We start from the raw sequence: 23,088 nt of genomic DNA on the forward strand, positions 1-23,088 counted from the left end.
GAACATAGGAAAGTTATATCTGATTTATTCTATTGTCCTTCCCATTCTCCTCCCTCCCATCCCCCCATCCAATCTGGTGAACCTCCACTACCCTCCCTGCATCACCCCCCATTCCCCCACCTATTGTAAGTCAGCACCCGCATATCAGAGAGAACATTCAGCCTTTGCTTTTTTGGGTTGATTTATTTCACTTAGCATGATAGCCTTCAATTCCACCCATTTAACCACAAATGCCATAATTTCATTCTTCTTTATGGCTGAGTAATACTCCATTGCATATTTATAGCACATTTTCCTTATCCATTTTTCTGTTGAAGGCCACCTAGGTTGATTCCGGAGTCCAGCTATTGTGAATTGAGGTGCTATAAACATTGATGTGGCTGTGTCACTATAATATGCTGATTTTAAGTCCTTTGCATATATGCTGAGGAGTGGGATAACTGTATGAACTGGTGGTTCCATTCCTAATTTTCTAAGGTATCTTCATACTACTTTCCAGAGTGGTTGCACCAATTTGTAGTTCCACCAGCAATAAATGAGTGCACCTTTTCCCCCATATCCTCACCAACATTTATTGTCATTTGTGTTCTTGGTAATTGCCATTCTGACTAGAGTGAGATGAAATCTCTGTGTAGTTTAATTTGCATTTCTCTAATTGCTAGAGATGTTGGACATTTTTTCATATATTTGTTGATCAACTGTAATTCTTCTTCTGTGAAGTGCCCATTTGGCTCCTTTGCCCATTTGTTGATTGGGCTATTTGGTTGGTGTTAATTTTTTTGAGTTCTTTATATATCCTGGAGATTAATGCTCCATCTGAGGTGCAGGTGACAAAGATTTTTCTCCCATTCTGTAGGCTCTTTCTTTTGTTTCCTTTGCTGTGAAGAAGCATTTTAATTTGATACCATTCCATTTATTGATCCTTGATTTTACTTCTTACACTTTAGGAGTCTTGTTAAAGAATTCGATTCCTAAGCCAACATGATGGAGATTTGGGCCTACTTTTTCTTTTAATAGGCACAGGGTCTCTGGTCTAATGCCTTGGTCCTTGATCCACTTAGAGTTGAGTTTTGTGGCTGCCAAAGATTTTAAAGCAATTTCTTTCATGTCAGTAATTAGAAGAGTCAATTTTACCTTCTAAATTCTCATTAAGGACTTTTTTCCTTAGTTGGAGATTTCAATGCAAGGTACCAACCACCTCAGTTTACAACGAAGATAATAAGTTATACTCAGAGACGTCCCTTTTTTCCAAATGTCCTCTTGTACTTTCAGATCAGTACACTCTAACACTATATTTTATGCAAGAAAATCCTTTCTTTCTTCATATCAAGTCATATGCAGAAGTCTAATAGAGCAAACAGGGCATCCACATTACTCTGGATCAAACAGAATAAAGTAACCAAATACCCTAGCCTGTCAGGTCTTATTCAGTGGCAGATCCTGACTCACCCCAAGAACTCTAAAATTCCCTCAGGACACCTTTAAAATATACTATCTCTGATGCAGACCAAGGGTTGGCAAACTTTTTCTGTAAAAGGCCAGATAACATTTTCAGTTTTGCAGGTCAAATCATGTACTGCAAATACTAGACTTGGCTGTTTTAGCTCAAAAGCAGTCAGATAGTTTGTAAACAAATGGGGATGCTAGTCCTTCAATGAAATTTATCTACTAAAACAAGTACCAGATGGATTTGACCCAAGGGCTAGAGTTTGCCAACCCAAATCTAGAGATGTAGTTTTTATCATTTCTTGGTTTATGTAATGTTTAAGATGTAGAAACAGAACATATTGCAGAAAATGCCTAAAACTGCATTTGTTTCAACTTGAATTTTTATTTATTTTCACTTTACCCACAATATTTACCAAAGTGGTTCAAATATGAAAATCATATCTTACTCATTCACCAGGGGGCTGTTTAGGAACTTAAAACTATGTTTTCCTCCATAAATCATGATCATCTCAAATGTAATCTTTCACACATGGTGAGTTTTAATTCTGAGAAGACATATTGCAATCCTACATATCAATCCCACCCCCCTCAAAAAGTTGTGTCTCATACATATCTCATGAAAGTAGGTCTTGCCCCTATTTACTCAAGTGTAAGTAGCTGATACTCTGAAAAATGGGGAAGAATCAAGAGTGTTTCATTAGAATAAACATTATACCAGCATGACTGGTGATACAGCAGATATGGGAAAAAAAATTGGGGTTTTGTAGTAATTTTTTATACCACATCCTAGATGCTTCCTAAGATATTAATATATATTTGTAGTTTATAATTATATTGCACATCAAATCATATTATATCATATTATACACCATACTGATAACAATCAGGGTCTCTACCCTAAGGGTTCATGGAAAGGGGTGCCCAGAAACCATGCTGTATTCATATGGCCATTTCCAAAAATCCAGGCCTGACTGGAGCGAAGATGAAAACTGACCCACGCTGGACTCCTCCCACATTCTAGCAGGGTCCATAAGAAGTAAATTCAAGATTATGGCTTGGCAAATTTTATCACATAGGCAAATGCAGAAAGAGCAGTACTCAGAGCAGCAGTGGAACATCTTGATGGTTCTCAGGTTCCCACCTCCTGTTCTTCCTCAGGACCAGGAACATCCAGCACTTGGATTCTACAAGTTGCCTTGTCAGGAAAAACTCTTTTCTGATTAAGCTAGCTGGGGTTTCTAAAAAACAAACAGAGTCCAAACCTCCACATATATTTATTTCCCTGTCTCTATTCTCATTCCACATTCCTAACCACGCTGCTCAGTCTTCTCCAGAGAGAAAGCAAATGTGCTTCATTAGTTTGATCTGCAAGTGAGGAAAGCAAGTTCTTCTAAAACTTGTGTGGAACCCTCAAGAAACTACCCCTGTATTCATATACCCTTAGACTCTTGCAACTGGCAAGCACCTTTTTATAGATAGCTGATGAGAATAACAGATTTTACATAAAAATGGAAAAAGTTACCAAAACAGGTAAAAGATTGAGTGAGATGTAACCAACATGATGTCACCTTAATTTCTGTGCCAAAAGAAACAATTAAAAAACAGAAGAACATCACAAGTGTGCCCCACTCCTGGACTGTCAAAACACAACAGCTCCTGAGGACTTGCTATAAACTCAGATGGTCTCTTTGTCATCTACCCTGCAGCTGTTGAGCCAGGCCAGCGCTGGGGTCAAGCACTGCTTACAAAGTTGAAACATCCTTTCCCCAGGCAAACTGAAGATGGCAAAGCCAGAATGTGTCTCCAGTAATCAAGCTCCTGAACTTGTTATTGACCACTGTGCTCTAACACGTGCCCATCTGATCTCTCCATCTCCCCTATTCCCTGTCCATTGCACCCCACACCCTACTCAGAATCAATCTTCCTTTCTCTAATCCAGCATCCTGTTCCCAGACCAGAATGCCAATTTGGTTATGTTTCACCATTATACAAAACCTTTAGTGGTTTCCTAAAGCTCTGGGATAAAGTCTTGACTAATCACCATGGTCCACAATATCTTACAAAATCTTTCTCTTCTGCTCCTCTTCATCCTCACAAAAGCTTCTCTCCATCTTGTCTATTCTGTTCTAGGTATTGTAGACCTAATTAATTCAGTTCCTTGTTTGCATTATCACATTTCAAGTGCTTAAGAGTCACATGTGACTATGGCTTCCATATTGTGTCCCCTCCTACTCCTTGTTATGTGACTGGAAGGGCAGGAGCCACATCGTCCCAACATCCAGCACCATGTCTGATACAGAGCAGACACTCAATAAAGGTGAGATCTTGGGAACCCTTAAATCTCAGGCAGAGCCATCACAAGTGAAGTTCTAGTGAGCTTCAACAGTTAACAGGAAGATGGCAGGAACTTCCAAAGAGAGTTATTTGACTAACAATAGGTTAAAGAGGCTGCTGGGGAAACTGTATATTTCATCAGTATATTTTTGGCAAAATGACTCTTTTTAAAAGCAGGTAGTATAAAGGTCAAACACAGTGTAACAGATATTAGATCATGCTAGCCTCCAGTTTTATTGAGGGAAAAGATGCCCAAATGGGGCTGGGGTTGTGACTCAGCAGTAGAGCGTTTGTCTCATGCGTGTGAGGCACTGGGTTCGATCTTCAGTACCACATAAAAATAAGTAAACAGAATAAAGGTATTGTGTCCATCTACAACTAAAAAACAAAAGTTTAAAAAAAAAAGATGCCCAAATGCAAAACTGATACTTTAATTTCATTCTTTGTTTCTTCTAGAAATTAGTATATAGTCGCCCTTGTCACCTACATTTTGTTAAACATAAGATTTAAACTCATATCATACCATTTAATCTGATTTCTAAAATGAAAATCCAATCTGAACTTCATCCTTTTGACTTATACAAATTTTAGTGGTCAATTTTAGTCCCACCTTAGTCCTAATATGAATATCCTCAGGTAAGCAGGAATGTTTAGTAAGAACATATTCCAAAGACTATCACTTCTTCCTTGATCTCACATATAGGAGTTGCAACATAGAAATTACAACTTTAGATGTTTTCACAGTCATAGGCTGATTACCCTAAAGCAAAATTATCTTTTTAATACCTACATAGAGACTGGCCACAGAGGAAGCACTTTCAGAACAAAAAGTTCCATGGTAGCAACAAGAGGCCAGTTTGGCATAGGACTTCAAGAAACAAATTTCCATTCATTTTATGGCCTTTCAGGTAGAGAAACCCTTCTCACTTTCAGGCTTATGAAAACTTACAAGATAGTAAATTAAGTTCAAAACTACTTTTATTTTTAGTCTACTTATTCAGCTTTTGATTTTCTCATTTATAAGCAAGTAAATGAAATCAGCAAGATGGTGAAAGAGGTCCCAGTTTTCTTTTTCCCCACCAAGAGCAATAATTAAGCAGTTATCCATAAACAAAGGTGACTCTGTAAGTGTTTAAGGAGTCAATTTAAGTAGCCACAGCAAAACAGTGAAAGAAAAAAACATGAGGATAACCACACAAAAAGAGTAGGAAGAACAATTTCACTTTGCCTGCATTGCCCAATCCCCCAACCCAGCACAGCTGGACAGGTGGAGGGAACTCCTTGTTTGAGCACACCCCTGCAGAGAAAAGAAGGGCAAAGTACACAGCCAGCCTCCCTAGGCTTTCAGGAACCTGCCCAAACAACCAGCTTCAGTTCCACCCCACCCAGCTCTCTAGGAGGACGGCACAGCTGAGGTGTCTGGAGACAGTGGGAAACAAAGAAGATGGACAGGCTCTGTCAATATCAGTCATGCAGAGAAAGTCACCATGACCCCAAGTGGCCTGCTTGGCATAGGACTCCAGCATACTTCTTCACTGAAGACTTCAACAGCCCCCACACACTCCCTGCAGCTTTCACCACAAATTGGTGAAGGCAGTGTCTATAATTTAGGACCTTCGAAACTTGTTCTGCAAGGCCCCAGAGCAGCTTTCACTTCTGAGGAAACCAACTTCCAGCAGAGCAGCAGCAGACTCCCTGTAGCCTTCACCTCTGAGGGCCACAAAGTTGTTGTTGTTCTTTTCCCCCCACCTTCACAGTTTCTAGATATCTCACTGTGCTCCCAGGAGCCACCCAGAGCTGCCTGAAAACCAGTGCTGCAGTTTTTCCAGGCTAGGAATGCAACACTATAGTCTCCCCCAGGTGCCTGACCAACCACCACTCTCTCCCTGCTTCAGAGAACTAAGTGAACTGCTTTTATCACAAGTACCCAAGCCCAAGGTCCCAGCTAAACAGCTCCAAGTACCTGACCCACCATCATTCCTCCAGGGCCATCCCTCCATGAGTGTTCTGATCCAGGGCAGAAGGCACTTTCAAAACATGTGCCTGCAAACAACCCCAGGAGAAAAAAAATGCTTATAATCAATGTCTAGAATCCTCAAGCTGTCTATGTATATCTATATGACTTGATCCTACCACCAGCTCACAGTTGGCTTCTGCAGTCATGTGCATCCAGGTTTTCAGTCTCCATTGCCATCTGTTCATTCACAGTCAGCCCAGATCCCCTGCCTCAGATCTTAGCCCTTGTCACTGTGCAAGAAACTGTAGCTGGTCTCTCCTGCTACACATATATCTGCAACAAGTCCCAAAGTGAAACATACACATGCTATTGCCTTAGGCCTCTACTACTGGTGGACCCAGCCTCTGGCTCCTAGACCCACAGGTAAAGATGAGAATCCCAACAGCTTCTACCTGAGCCAGTGAGACACAGTGCCTCCCTGAATTTGGAGCCACCATATGTCCTCATACTTGTTGCTCTGAGACAATGAACCCAAACCCATAGTGCACCCTAAGATGCCTCTCCACCACCTCTCTCCCTATAAGGGACAGTCTTTCCTTATTAACCCATTCCATAAAGTCTGGAACAGACGACTGTTTCTTCAAATGACACTTCACAAATACAGAGGTCATAAAGAATCAGGGAAACCTGAAACCACCAAAGCAATACAATAAGCTTCCAGTAACTGATCCCAAATAACTGAGGACCCATGACAAAGAATTCAAAATAATGGTTCTAAAGTAATTCAACAAATTACAAGGGAACATAGATGCACAATTTATCAAAATCAGGAAAACAGTAAAAGAACAAAATGAGAAGTTAAACAAAAAGATATAAAATATGAGTAAGAATATAACAGAAGTTTTAGAGCTGAAAATGCAATGACTGAACTAAAAAATGCAAAGAGTTTCAACACACATAAATTAAGCAAAAAAATGAAAAGCAAACTCAAAACCTACACTACAATGATGCTGAGGTATGTGTGACAGATCACTTGGAATCATATCTTTAGAGGAGAAAAAAGAATGAAAACTAATGAAGAAAGTCATGGGATATATGGGACAACACTGAAAGCAAGCATTTATGTAATTTAGGTTCCAGAAAAGAAAGCTTAATGAAATAATGACTGAAAACAAAGTTTCATATATGTACACACAGGTACAGGAAGCTCAGAAATCTCCAGTAAAACTCAACCCAAAGAAAAGTTCCCCTAGACATATTATAATCCAACTATCAAAAAATCAATGATAGGCGTGACCTAGATATGTTGACACAAGATGACAGGACTCTTACTGTACATTCAGATCAGGTCTGGACTTGGCCTTCCAGGATATCACATTTGCTACACTACAATGATGCTTAGGTATGTGTGATAAGCATTTGGTTCACTTAAAAACACAAACTGAAGTCTTACATTTCTCACTGGGTTTACACTTTTTCTAAGGCCTGGCTGTTGGTGCACCAACTTCCTTATTCCTGATCTTCCCTGCACCAAGAGCTGAAGTAGATTGTGGCCCACTCACTTGGTTACTGATACCGGGTGGCATCAGACAACTGATGACAGATCCCTGGGCAAATAGTATGAGATGGGATGAACATCAAAGGACAAGTGGGACGTCTGCTACTGTCTGGAGAATGGCTGGCAGGCCTGCATTTCCTTAAAGCTGCTACAATTCAATGAAGAATTCCAGCTTTCCTATTCCAATTTGCTTGATATGGGTGTTTGACCTATGCATAGCCCCAGGCAGCTGGCAGCTGGAGCCAGTACTGAGCCAGAAGATCAGGAGCCAGGGGTATGGCCAAGTGGTAGCTGTGGACTTTCAGGCTATGGTTCTGCTACCAGGTGTGATACAGATCCAGGGGATATCACCCAATTTTCTACTGCCAAGGAAATCATCCAGTACTTTGAGAGCTGTCCTGCAGACATAGTGGTATGTGATAGAGCCCTGATGTCACTGGCCTCTATAATGCGCATGAGTACATGCAGGTCACCTGGCATTTGGTTCCTCCTAGCCACTCTGAACATTGCTAAACATGTCTTGAAGCCATTTCTTTGTAGCCAAGATATTGTGAGGACAACATGTGAGACTGCTCTACAGCCAGCTAAAAGTCTTCTTCTCCAGCATGCTCTGTGCCAAGCCCAGGGGCACCTATAACTCCAGCACTGAAACCTTTGCTGTCTGTCAGAGTTATGACCTTCCTGAGGGCTTATGCCAACCTGACCAAAGACCTGATAGACCATTAGAATGATTTTAACCAACTGAATGGTCCCACTCACATCACTGTGCCTTTCATGATCTGTCGGGATGCAGGCACCTGTGATCTGGATCGCAGTTACCCACTGGATGTAGAAGATGGCTCTGCATACAAAGTGCACTCCACCCACACACTACCCATGTCACTCCCATACCAGAAGGTCTGCACTTAGAAAAGGAGTAGCTGGGGCTGGGTTGTGGCTCAGAGATAGAGCCTACGCCCAGCATGAGTGGGTTTGATCCTCAGCACCACATAAAGTAAAATGAAGACATTGTGTCCAACTATAACTAAAAAATAAATTTAAAAAAAAAATTTTAAAAGGAGTAGCTGGCCAAGGAGATCTACCCCCAGGACTGCTCCATCACTAGAATGAACATACTACCCAGTCCCTGGTCAGCCCTTACTGCCACACCCTTCTGGCCCCCAAGATGGAAGACAATGAAATGAACTGTTCAACTTAACACGATAAACTAGCAAGCTGATAAAAAATTAGAAGCTGCCACCTGTCAGGAGAGGCAGAACTTCAGTTGATGAACTTTCTTTCAAATCTCAACAAGGTCTGAACAAATAAGCCCAGTGTGGAAATCTATAACAAACCCCACAAGGACAACAAGGAAAGAAACACTGCAGAAGTCTTCTGCAATGGAATGGCACTTTATTGAACTTGTGTGAGGACTTGCTTCTTACCTAAACCTCTCTTGGGGTATGTGGGGGAAAAAATTATATTTACCTTTAATGAGGCAAATTTTTACATTCAACTAATTCTGAAGGTCACATTTTCTAGGCAAAGGAATTTTTTGGTAATTTTTTCTTTCAGACCTTAAAAGAGTTCATTATACAATAATAAAAAGGTCAATTTATCAATGGGATATAACAATTATCAATATATGCATCCACAAAAAAGCACCTAAATATTTAAAGTAAATATGAACAGATCCAATGGGAGAAATAGCAATACAATAAAAGTAAGAAACTTCAATACTCTACTTTCAAAAATGGATAGTTCATTCAGGCACAAAGGTCAATAAAGCAACATTGGACTTGAATTGTACTTACCAACAAATGAATATCGCATCCAACAGGAGCAGAAAATTCATTCTTCTCAAGCACATGTGGAGTGTTTTCCAAGATGGATCATATGATAAGCCACAAAATAAGTCTTACAAGGCATCCAAATTGAAAAAAGAAGAAGAAAAACTCTCCCTATTTGTATATGACATAGTTCTATATGTAGAAATCTCTAAAGTCTACATTTGAAACAGTTAAAACTAATAAATGAATTTGTTTAAGCCTCAGAATACAAAATCAATATGAAAAAATCAGTTGTATTTCTTTACATCAAGAATGAAGGATGGGTATAGAAAAGACATTAGAATGAATCTGATATAAATTTCCTATGTGCCTATATGAACAAAACCTAAGTGAATCCCTCCACTGTGCACATCCACAAGAACGGGATACTAATTAGAGTAAGATATAAATATGCATGCAGAATTTTATCAAAGTGGATTCTACCATCATGTATAACTAAAAAGAATCAATAAAGAATACCAAAAAATGTTCTACCCAAAAATGAAATGAAAAAAATAATCCCATTTATGATAGTATCAAAAAGAATAAAATACATAAGAATAAATTTACACAGGAAGTGAAAGATCTGCATACTGAAAACTATAAAATTGATGATGGGAAAAATAAAGAAAACACACACAAAAAGAAAGATATTCTATTCCTCGTTTATGGATTGGAAGAATTAACATTGTAAAAATGTAAAAACGCAAAGCAATCTACATATTTAATAAAATACCTACGAAAATTCTGGTCATTTTCACAAAAATAGATAAAAATTCTAAAATTCATATAGAGCCACAAAAGATTCCAAACAGCCAAAGCAATCCTGAGGGCGGGGGGACCCAAAGTTAGAAATGTCACACTTTCTGATTTCTAATTATACCACAAAATTATAGTAATCAAAACAGTATGATATTGACATAAAAACATACACAAAGACCAATGGAACAGAATAGAAAGCTCGGAAATAAACCAAATGATACATGATAAACTCATTTTTGATATGGGCATCATATAAACTGGGAAAGGAAATTCCCCTCAATAAATAGTACTGGTAAAACTAGATATCCACATGCAGAAGAATTAAATTGCACCTTATCTTATACCATATACAAAAATCAACTCAAAATGGATTAAAGACTTAAAAGACAGACCAAAAACTGTAAAATGCCTAGAAGAAAACAGGTGGAAATCTCTTTAACATCAATCTTGGCAATGATTTCTTCTATAGGACACCAAAAACAATGGCAACAAAAGCAAAATAAATGGGACTACATCAAACTAAAAACTTCTGCACAAAAGGGCTGTGGATGTAGCTCAATAGTAGAGCGTTTACCTTGCATGCATGAGGCCTTGGGTTCGATCCTCAGCACTACATAAAAATAAATAAAAATGAAAAAATTTCGTTCATCTACCAAAAAAAAAAAAAAACAAAAAACTTCTGAACAATTAACAAAATGAAAGGGGAGCCTATGTAATGGGAGAAAATATTTGTGAACCATATATCTGATCAAAGGTAATTATCCAAAATAAATGAGGAATTCATACAACTCAATAATAAAACAATTAATTCAATTTAAAATGGCATTTCTCCAACAAAGATATAACAATTGCCTATAAGTATATAAAAAGGTACTCACCACCACTAATCATCAGGGAAATACAAATCAACACCAGAATGAAATCTTCTGTTGTGATTTGGATGTGAGGTAACCCCCAAAAGCTCATGTATGAGACAACACAAGAAGGCTTAGAAGTGAAATGATCGGGTTGTGAGAGCCTTAAGCCAATCAGTGAATTAACCCCCTAATGGGATTTACTGAGTGGTAATTGAAGGCAGGTAGGGTATTACCAGAGGAGGTTGGTCACTGGGGGGCATGTCTTTGCGGTACATATTTTGTATCTGGCAAACAAAGTCTCCATCTCTGCTTCCTGAGTGCAATGCCCTGATCCACTTTCCTCCACCACACTCTTCTACCATGATATTCTGCCTCACCTCAAGCTCCCAGGAATGGAGCCTGCTGTCTATGTCTCTGAAACTGTGAGCCCCCAAATAAACTGCTCCCTCTCTAAAATTATTCTTGTCAGTCTTTTAGTCAGAGAAAAAAAAACTGACTAAAACATCTTCCTTTTCCTGTTAGGATGGCTATTATCAAAAAGACAATAGATAACAAATATTAGTGAAAATACAGAGAAAAATCATGCATTGTACACTGCTGGTGGGAATGTAGATTGGTGCAATCGTAATGGTTGCACCAATCTACATTCCGTAATTACAGGCTACTAAAGAAATTAAAAATTGAACTAACATTTAAACCAGTGATCCTTCTTCTGAAGATATGCCCACAGGAAATAAAATTCCCAACTGATAAAGGTATGTGCACTCTCTTGTTCCTGCAGTTTTATTCATAATAGCCAAGACATGGAAATAGCCAGTGTCTGACAACAAATGAATGGCCGGGCACAGTGACATACACTTAATCCCAGGGGCTCCAGAGGCTGAGGCAGGAGGATTACAAGTTCAAAACCAGCCTCAGCAATGTAGTGAGGTGCTAAGCAACTCAGTGAGACTCTGAATTAAAAACTAAAAAGGGCTGGGGATGTGGTTTACTAGTTAAGCACCCCTGGGTTCAATCCCCAGTGTCAAAAACAAAAAATTAATGAAAATAGACATTGTGAGATGCACACAAGTGTATGCACACATAAATACACAATGAAATATCAGCCTTGAAAAAGGAGATTCTGCTAATTAGGACAACATGGATGAACCTAGAAGCCAATAGACAAAGTGAGATAAAGCAAATATGGGGGGAAAAATACTCTTGTGTGGAATTTAAATACAAAATCAAATAGTAACAGAATGGAATGATAGTTACAGTGGGGAAAGGGAGATGGCATGTGAAGTGGGGAGACAAAGATCAAAAGATACAAAGTTGAAATTATGTAAGATGAATACATTGAGAGATCTACATGAAGTATATGGTTCCTAACATTATATGCTGGTAATTTTCTGAGAGAGTAGGCTTAAGGAACTCTTACCACAGGAAGGAAAGAAATTATGTGAGATGATATGTTAATTGTTTAATTGTAGTAATCACTTTAGATGTATATGCATATTAAAACACTATAACTGAAATTTATACAATAAAAATAAATAGTACATGTATAAAAAACAAAACATGAAATTTGTATTTTATTTGTTCTAACCCCCATATGCCCTCAGAAATTATAAACTTAAGTAATTTTCAGTATACCATACTAATATAAAATTTCTAGTTTATAATTCACAAAACTAAAATATCTTTTAATTTGTTACAACTGTTTTATTTATTACATTCTATTAATCCTGATTGGTATAAGTGACTTAACTTCCCTACTTAATCTTACTCACTAATAACTTTTAAATTTCAATAAAATGTTGAAAAACAAAAATTAGAAGTTCTGACAATTAGATAAAGTTTACCCTCCCTCAGTCTAATAAAACAGGCTGAAGGAAATATCTTGCTGTGGAAGTTTTAATTTCCACTTGTTTTTTTATAAGTTATATAGTAAATGTTAAAGTAATATTTTCAGATTCAACACTAAAATGAAAACAAAGGAAATATAAGTACCAGTATCTTGACTAACATTTTAAATACACAAGATCCCAACAGCTTGAATAAAATTCTGTTATACAACTAGATATAATAAAAGGTATCTGAAAAGAATTCAGAGTTCCAAGCACCATCTCCATTAAAAAGAAGTGAAGTCTGGTTAGCATTCTGAAGAATTAGATCCTTCCTGTTTCTCATTTCAAACTCAATTTGTGACAAACCGTATTTCACCAGGGTCAAAACCCACAAGGAGCTATCTTAACACACTGGCATCACAATTATCTACAAATCCTATTTTTGATAATCTAATCTAACATGCCAAGACACACTCAGTTTACCCATGGGCACATCTATTTAGATCCTAGTTACTCTATATAATTCTAATAAGCTTGGCAATAAGTCCCAACCCACAGCAAATTAACAGTCAAAAGTTGAAATGTGAGAGGAGTGCTTAAGACACAAATATTGTTAAGCCTGAGAGGTTAGCAGCATAGGAGGAATCAGGAAAAAATAAAAACATTGAAAGTAGACATAAAAGGTGATCATGTGGGACCACTTAGGAGGGAAGCAAATAGTCTATTCCCAAAACTATTTAAAAGCACCCACTCCTTCATGGGAAAAAATAATAACAGACACTGCTAATCTTGACCCTGAGCTATGAAGTAAAGGTTCCAATCTGCTCAGGCCATTCTCTGTTGCAAGAAAGCCTGAAAGAATTCAAATAGTTGTAATTTTTAAAGGTTTTCCTCAGAGTGGTTAATCATTTTTGAAAGTGTTAACACTTAAAGGGCGAGGCGCTGGTCACTTGGGGAGTTGTCCTAAGAGGAAAGCTACTTTCTCTCACTCCATCAGTTAATGAAGCACTGCATATGGACACTCCACATTGGAAGCTGTCCCAAGAAGAGCATTCCAAAGTCAGCTATAACAACAAACAGCAGATGTCCTAAGGAGACACAGATATCTCCTCCCCACCCCAAACCATTTTAGAGGGATAAAAAAAAAAAAAGACCAAAAAAAAAAATGAGTTACCAAATAGGAAGCACAGACGATTAGTTAAAATCTATTTCTCAGTTTCCATTGAGAGCACAAAGACACCTTAAAAAAAAAAAGATAAATCATTCTAATTTTTACAAGGGGAAAAAAAAAGGAATCAAATAAGTTTCTCCTTGAATAACTGCCAGGCCCACAGGCAGATCTTCCATAATAAGATGATCAAACCTGAAGAATTTCCCCAAAGGAACAGATACTTCCAAATTTCCATTTTAAAACAAGCATATTATTACTATTTTTTTCCAGTTTTAGAATGTGGATATTTGTTAAACATTAAATTCTATAATGGAGGAAGAACAGCTCATGTTCAGGGTGGGATCATATGACAGATGGATACCCCCAAATTACTAAAATCCATCAAGTTAGCAAAAACCAAGTCTGAGACATCTGGCTGAAACACAACCACCATGGCCAAGTCATTGTGTTTCCACCGACACGGCAGGCTATTTATCTGTGTTTAAAAGTTCCTCTTCCCCTCTTCTAGAAAGACTTTGAGAAAGACCCAAAGCTAAAGACAGGATCTAAAAGGGCCTGGCACTTTCTTCTCACATTTTCTTTACCTCCTGAAAAAGATTAATAGGAAAGCCACATTCTTATCCAAACTGGGCAGAAAACAAATAACAATACCAAAGAGAATGAAGCAATCCAGTGAGTGGTTCCCACCTTATCCCTTTCCTAGTCTCTACCAGCACATGCAAAAATAAAGTGACTAACTCTTCCCAGTTTGTCTAGGATTTTCCTAGTTTTAACTTAAGTCCTGCATCCTGGGAAACTCCTCATTCACAGACAACTGGGGTGACTGGTGATCTTTGGAGGAGCAATGACATTCACATATCCCATGAGCAACACCCAGAGATGTGGTTATTATGCATAACCCCTTGGGAAACACAAATTGGTCCGAGCTAGGATCAAATCCCATCCCTTCTGCTTCCCACTAATGTGAATGTATTCCCTCTAAACCTCAGTTTTTCCATTCACCCATAAGACAGCAATAACAAAAGAAACTTCCTCAGGGAATTATGAGAATTAAATATGATCATAGGCTCAAACTAAACTTTCAATTATATAAGATATCTAACAGAGTTCCTATTATTTCCATTATCATTATTACATTGTAATCATATAATTTGGTTTTAACATTTTTTTTCAAATCTTATAACCTTAACTATTATTAAAAACAAACTGTCCCCCGACCATTCACAACTTATATCCATATCAGTTAGAAACCCTGCTATATAGTCACAGCTATAAAATTATACCACCACCAAAATCATCATCATCATCATCATCATCATCATCATTATCATCATCCAGGTAAGACCCACTTTTTTTTAAACATATCTTTTTTTATATACCTTTATTTCATTGATTTATTTTTATGTGGTGCTGAGGATTGAACCCAGCACCTCACACATGCAAGATAAGCACTCTATTGCTGAGCCACAATCCCAGTCCCAAGACCCACTTTTTTGCAATCTAGTCAAAATGACCAATTTTGGCACATCTATTCCAAAGTAAGCAATTCTAAGTGTTTAGTGCTTGAACAAAAAAGTATATTTCCTCCATCTCGTTTCCTATTGGTAACCATGTTCTCTCTACTGTCCTACCTATTAAGAGCCCCAGTACCTAATCTACCAATACTATTGCATCTCATAGGCCAAGGTGAAACTACCATTTTCCCCTCCTTGGTTACTATTCAGAAGCAATTTCATGTGGAACTGTAGATTCTCTAGAAAGACAGGGAATAAAAATGAAAAACTGCAAAACATAGGTAAAACGTCAACCTAAGACCTAATACTAGGCAAACAAAAATGCTCACTTGATCAGTGCTAAGTTATATAAACCGTCCTTTGTGTCCAATAAGCAAAGTCCTGAAGAACATCATATGCATTTCATGTATAAGACTGGTAATGCTCTCCCTATCTTTCTGGCACAATGCCATGTCACTCACCTTCCTTCATAGTACCAATCTTCAACCAGTCTGAGCCAATGAAATTCTTCATTATATCTTTTTTTTTTTTTTTAGAGAGAGAGAGAGAAAGGGTTTTTAATATTTATTTTTTAGTTTTCGGCAGACACTACATCTTTGTTTGTATGTGGTGCTGAGGATCGAACCCGGGCCGCACGCATACCAGGCGAGCGCGCTACCACTTGAGCCACATCCCCAGCCCCCTTCAGTATATCTTGACTGCTATATGCTGCTCCTATGTTAATTAAGCTCTCCCATCTCTTAAATGATTTCTCCTTTACTTGGGAGGCACTGTCAGTAGCTTCAAGATGAAAATGATATTCAAGGATACCCCTTATGTCATGGAAGATTCTTTTTCCATATTTGTGAAATGTGAAGGTTAAACAAATTTTATTTTTTTCATTGCTCTTTACTATATTCATTCTTCTGAGACATTTAATTGTATGTAGGCACCATAGTAAAACTCCAAAAGAAAGGTTAGTTGGCGGGGCTGCCACTAATGCATATGGCCCCTTTGTGCAAATTACAGAAGAAAGCCCCTTCCCTCAAGACATTTTATTTCCATCTGCCAGAACACTGCTACAGTATACTGATTTTGCTAGAATAAAGGTTGGTGTTGCCATTTTCTAGCACACTGTCATAATATATGTACACAAATTTATGATGCCCATGATATAAATGGCACCCTCTAGAGTTTGCAGTATTCAATCTACACAACTATGTATTCTGACTCTACATGACATCTCTTTATATCAGTAGAATCAGAGAATTTCAGATAAACTAACTAGACTCATATGTTATTTAATGAAAGGATATGTCCTCAGAAACACATTGTGAGTCAATTTCATTGTTAGGTAGACATCATGGACAAAATAGGTGGTATAGCCTACATACCAAGGTAATATGGTAATATGGTATAGTCTTTTGCCTGAAGGCTACAAAACTGTACAACATGTTACTGTACTGAATGTTGTAGGCAACTGCAACACAATAGTAAGTGTTTGTGTATCTAAACATCTGATAACTATGATATCACTAAACAATAGGAATTACTCAATGTCATTATGATCTTATGGGACCACTGTCATATTTGTGGTCTGTGATAAATCAAAACATTATTATGATGCCCATGACTATAGTCAAGATTTACACAAAAATTGCCCTGATAATATTCTGCATGTATGTACCCATCTTCTATGTTATTCTTCTAATTAATTTTGCCAAAAGAGGAAGATTGTCTTTGTCAGATCAGATTATTAGCCCAAAGTCATAAAAGTTATTCTTGATAAATCAGAAATTTTAAAATGCATGCTACACTAAAGCAATGACATGGTGGGAAAAAGAGGAAAGGGGGAAAATATGGAGTTCTGGAGCAATCCATTTTTTCCCAAGACAAAAATATTTATCCTTATCTTAACCAAAAAAATTTTTACTAATGGTCATAAAAATAATCACCCCATTTCAAAATCCAGTTGCATAGGAATAAAATTTATCCTACAAGCTGCTTCTTCCCTAAATGGCTTTTGCTTTTAGCTGCCATCAGCTTTACTTTTCCCACCTTTAAATTCTGGCCTTTAAACGAGATCATTGAGAGTTCACAAAGCTCAGGATAATGAGTTTTCCAGAAAGGAGATCCCAGTGTTCCAAGCAAGGGGGTGAACAGACCATGAGAGCCACAGCTTGAAGAAGTAGATGATTCAAAAATATATCTGTAAACAAGTAGATTTTTTATCGCCTTCTCTACTTGCAGAGCACTAACTCAGACATATTGCTTTTCCTCAGCCTCTTATATCATCATTACAAATAAGAGTGAGTCCAATATGGCCAAGAAAAACAGCTTTATAAAAAAGACAGAAACAAGCCCAACTGAGATTCTAATGAGGGAAGACGTCCCCTCTCTTTGCTTCAACTCCATTCCCTCCTTTTACTCTCATAACACAGGTTTCCTTAGTCCCATTTTACAGAGGAGGAAACTGAGTCCCCAAGAGGTGAAATGACTTGCCCAAGGTCATATCTCTATTAATGGTAAGCCATGCCTGGCTTCAAAGCTCTTGCCACACTGCTCTAGGCAGAGCTTTAGGTCAAAGTTTCTCAAACCTTCACAAGTCCACAGGACTGCTGCAGAACTTTTTATAATGCAGACTGAGATTCCAGTGACCTGGGGCCGGAGCCTAAGCTGCTGCAGTTCTGGCTTTCTGGCTCTGGGGAGATTCCAATGATCTGCTGGGTTCCAGACCACACTTTAGATCAGTGTTTCTCAAGAGGGAATGATTTTGTCATCCAGGGAACATCTGGCAGTAACTGGAGACATTTTTGATTGGCAAACTTGGGGCATGGGGTTAACAGTACTAGCATCTCTGGACAGAGGTCAAGGATTTTTTTTTTTTTTTTTTTTTTTTGCTAACCATCCTCTAATGCACAGAACAGCCCTCAACACCAATAAAAAACCATCAAGCCCAGAATGGCAACAGTGCTACAATTAAGAAATCCTGTTCTAGAGGATCCAAGTTCATTTAAACTTTTTCCAAATCTGCTGAAGTTTTGTAAAACTGCACTGGAGTCAAAGGTAACTCCCATGTTCAAAAATTCTCCTTGAACTCTGATAGAAATGCTGATATCATGCAACCAATGGCTAGCGTATAATGAAGTTAATTTCCTCACAAATAGTCTCCCACTGTACTGAAGAAAATCAAATCAGCTGGTTACAAATTGGGGTTTCAGAAACTTCCCAAAATTTCTGCAAGGTCTTTGTTTCTTAGCACTGGAGGTCACAATGAAAAGAAAAAAGATAAGATTATTTTTAGATACAAATTTTCTAATTTCCTGTTTAGGCAGCTCAAACTCTACTGTGTTGACCAGGATCACATGAAACCATCTTTTATTATTCAGCTTTAGCTATTGCTACCCACCATCAATATCATGCTGAGATATTGCCATACTCTGCTCCCAGCATCCACTCAATCCCCAGACTCAATAAAGAAACCCGTCATTCATCTGGATCTTTACTATTCATAGAACCAAAACGTTAGTTCATGTTTAATATTTTTTATTAACCCCACATTTTATTGTGGGATTCACAGAATCTTTAAATGACATATTGTATGATAAAGTATATGCTTTAGGAAAACCATAAGTCTTAATATAATTTGAGTAACTCAAGGTTTGGTTAAAATCATATAGCTTCTTATTTGGGGAGATCAAAGAATAGATATCACATCTGCTAGTGTATCAACCTTCCAGGCCATATGCCCCTGACCCCATATTTCCTACATATTTGTCAACGAACTTCCCAATTCTACAGACTCAGCCCAAAAATCCCACCTTAACACAATCCCCATAACAGGGCCTCCATCATTGCACTGCCCCTCTGCAGACATAGTTTAGATTTAAAAACTCTTCATAAAATAACTGAATAAATGAAAGTGTCCTTGAAAACTCAGCTTTTGGGGTTCTCTTTTCTCTCTAAAAGTCTCCTTCTTGGTTTTTCTCACTGTGTGCCTTCTTCCTTCTTTGTCCCAAGTACAACTTATCACAGACACTTCTGCTCCCTGCATTCTTTACATTCTTAGCTATGGTTCCTTCAAGGCATCCTCTTGAATTCCTTTCCCTGTCTGTACCCACTGTCATCACCTTAATTCAACCTCACGAATAGTCTCCTAGACTTTTAAAACTAACTCCTAATTGATAATTACAGAATTATAAAGACCAACATGGGGGCCAGTTATGGAGAGAGTATGGGTTATAACTGTTCCCTGAGAAGCCCTGGACCTGGAATGGTGTTATCAGCCCCACTCTCAGCTGTCCCTTCTTGGTGTGCACAAAGAAGGTAGTGTCACCTGATGGTTAGGAACACAGGCCTTTGACCACCTTGACTGTGACTCCCTTTGAGGTACTAGTCAGAGTAGTCCACTTCCCTCTCAGTTTCTTCATGTGTTACCAGGGAAGATTAATTGGTTAAATAGCTGCTGTGAGGATTAAATAAATGAGTTACCACATATCAAGAGTTTAAAACAGTGCCTGGCACACCATAAAAGATCAATAAATGTTAGCCATGTTGACAACAATAACAACCCACTTAAGCCAATATCCCAAAGAATAATTCAAACTGGTATGATCACCAGTCATTAATGAAAAGATAAAACACCACCATGAACTCCATGTGTCAATGTTCTAAGAAGAACATGGCACTGTCTCTGTCACAATCAGAAGAAGGCAGGACCTGAGTACAATTATGAGAAGATATCAAAAGGTCTGAAGTATGGGAAATTCAGCAAAATAATTCATTGATAATCTTCAAGGTACCAAGAATGATAAGAAATAACTAAGGAACCCATGGAGAAAATATGGAGACCATGGGGAAATGCAACCAAATGTAACACAGGATCCTAGAATGACAATCAAAGGACACTGATAGAAAAATCAGTAAAATTTAAATGGGGCCCTTAATTTGGTTATGGTATTCTACCAGAGCAAGCAAAACTGGTATCTTCTTGGTTCTAATAATTATACTTAGGTAGTGCACAATATTAAGATAGAAACAACAGGAGAGAGACATATGGAAGCTCTGCATTATCTTTGCATATTTTCTATAAGTATAAAAATAGTTAAAAATAATAATTGATCCTTCACAAAAGGTAACCTGTCCCAGAGATTATCCCTCCCTAGATGGAGTTGTAAAAGTTGTTAATTAATGCACCCAGGGGCCCCTTCCTGCCTGGTTCACTCTACCTTGGCCCCTCCAGCCCATCTGCTTCTCCCCTTTTGGCCATCCACCAGAGTATCTCTTGGGCCTAGTCACTTACACAGGAATGAGAGAGACAAGGGTGAAGAGAGCAGAACAAAGACAGCTTAAGACATATAAAAAGGCAAAACGGGCTGGGGCTGGGGCTCAGTGGTAGCGCACTTGCCTTGAATGTGTGAGGCACTGGGTTTGATTCTCAGCACCACATATAAATAATATCAGGAACTAAAAAAAACAAATTAAAAAAAAAGGCAAAACACCCTCACTTCTTGGGATACCAGCTATGGTCCCCTTCTTCCTCCCAGAAGAAGTCTATATTACCCCTTTTTAAATAAACCTTGCTTTCTATGCTTGCCTAGGTGCGCTTCTCCAATATTATATTTCAACATGTGAGGCAGCAGGACTCACCAGTAACCAGCAGTATCCCTACTGAAGATATGACACTGAAGACTGAAAACAATCTCTGCTATGGGCTGAGGTTGTAGCTCAGTGGTAGAGTATTTGTCTTGTACATGTGAGGCACTGGGTTTGATCCTCAGCACCACATAAATATAAAATAAAGGCATTGTGTCCATCTACAACTAAAAAAAAAAAATCTCTGCTCAAAAGCTGTGCAGTCTAGGTAGGAGGCAGTAATAGTAATAAAAACAATGTGCAAGGTATTGGCAATATTAAAGATGAGTCAGGTGTGATTTCTGCTCTCATGGAATATATAGTTTTGGAAGGATTATATATATAAATTGGAAGACTAAAACATTGAGCATTTACAACATGCTAGGCTCTATATGTATATAACATGCATTACACATAGGTTTAATTTATCAAGCCCTGTGAATCAGATATCTATCACACAATATAATCATAACATACTGAAGAAGGTTCACTTTTATGAAATGTAACTGGGATGGTAGAGAGGTCACCCTTGATTTCTCTCAGCTCAGAACAAACACTGCACCCCAACAAGTGACCTATAAAATACCAACAGTCCAAGTTTGATCCTGAAGACAGAAATCTGTAGTTTGAAAAGGGAGCGTAGACTTGCTTTATGAGATCAACTGACAGTGAAGCCAAATCTTGCTTATCCCCTCCTCATCTTTCTTCAAGGAAACATAAATGACATTTGTTGAGCCAAGCCCTGTGCAAACTGCTTTACATAGGTCATCTCATTTGAGACCAAAGAGTAAACTTGCACAGGTGGATGCAAAGGTTGTACTGGAGGCAAAGAAAACTGCTGATTGAAATTCTCCTAGGCCAGAAGTCTCCTGTAAATTTCCTTAGCATTCTTAGGTCTCTTGCAAAAGTACAGCACAGCTATTATGAATAAAACAAAGATAATTAACCCCATAAATCAATGCAGATTAAAAACACAAAGGAGGGGCTATGGATCAGCAGTAGTGCAATTGCCTGGCATGTGTGAGGCACTGGGATCAGTTTTCAGCACTGCATATAAATAAATAAAAATAAATATCTATCAACAATTTTTAAAAATTTTTTAAATTTAAAAGGACCCAGTCAGCGGCCACCATCCGGGAAAGCTGAAGGATACACCGCCACTCTCCTTCAGAGTGCAACATCAAAACAGGTCGGTGTCATTCAGCTCACCCCCCAGACAGCGGGAATTCGCATAAAATCTCTCCTAGGCTTGCCGGGAGAGGGAGTATCAAGCTGAGCCTCCATAAAGACTAGGGGGAAACCAGAGACACCTGACCTCCAACCCCTCCTCCCAGTAGCAGCCAAAACGAAACCTGGCTAGCCAGCGCTGGGGGAGGGGCAAGCAGAAAAAATCAAAGTGATAGAGTGCCAGGGATCCCAGCAGCCTGCAGCAGGGCCCCGGAGATCCAGGCCAACTGATTTGCGTGGCCTGCCCTGCGGCGACAGAAGGAGTGGCGCCTCAGTGAAGCCATTAATTGGCAAGCAGGGAGGTTAGGGAAGGCCATTAGGTGGAATCCCACCAGCCAAGCCCACACAGACCCTTGGGCCGAGCACGGGATCTCAGAAGGGGAAGGAAGCGGTACAGTCCCATCCCCCACAGCGGACACTCCACCGAGGCAGTCAGCGGCCACCATCCGGGAAAGCTGAAGGATACACCGCCATTCTCCAACAGCTTGCAACATCAAAACAGCCAGCAGCAGGACCCCGGAGATCCAGGCCAACTGATTCGCGCGGCCTGCCCGGCAGCTACAGAAGGCGTGGCACCTCAGAGAAGCCATTAATTAGCAAGCAGGGAGGTTAGGGACTGCCATTAGGTGGAATCCCGCCAGCCAAGCCCACCGCCCACGCCCGGAACAGGCCCAGCGACCTGCCAGCATTGTAGTCACGACACCCCAATTGGAATAGGGACAGAGCAGAGCCGCCTTCCACTCCCGGAACAGGCCCAGAGAGCCGCCAGCGTGGTAGACACGTCACCCCAATTGGAGTAGGGGCACAGCCGCCGCCCGCACCTGCAAGGGAGACTTTTCAAGTATACAAGAGCAACATAAATAAATAGGGGGTAAATTTCAAAACACAACAGTTGCACCAAGCAGAAAGAAACGCGAGCAGTATGAAAAGACAAGGAAAAAAAGGACCACAAGCAATGCAGGTCAACTCAACTTTAGAAGAGGTAATAGCTGCAACAGATGGAATATCA

General features: G+C 39.0%; 1 protein-coding gene and 1 pseudogene across 1 annotated transcript in view; one reads left to right on the forward strand and one right to left on the reverse strand.

Moving 5' to 3' along the window:
• The window catches only part of Erc2 (ELKS/RAB6-interacting/CAST family member 2), an 808,331-nt gene that overhangs the window by 625,809 nt on the left and 159,434 nt on the right, over nucleotides 1–23,088 (reverse strand). The gene's annotated exons all lie outside the window — the stretch shown is intronic.
• On the forward strand, nucleotides 7,366–8,496 carry LOC113182605 (tRNA (cytidine(32)/guanosine(34)-2'-O)-methyltransferase pseudogene; annotated as a pseudogene).

This window comes from Urocitellus parryii, chromosome 3, assembly GCF_045843805.1.
Source record: "Urocitellus parryii isolate mUroPar1 chromosome 3, mUroPar1.hap1, whole genome shotgun sequence".
Lineage (NCBI taxonomy): Eukaryota > Metazoa > Chordata > Mammalia > Rodentia > Sciuridae > Urocitellus > Urocitellus parryii.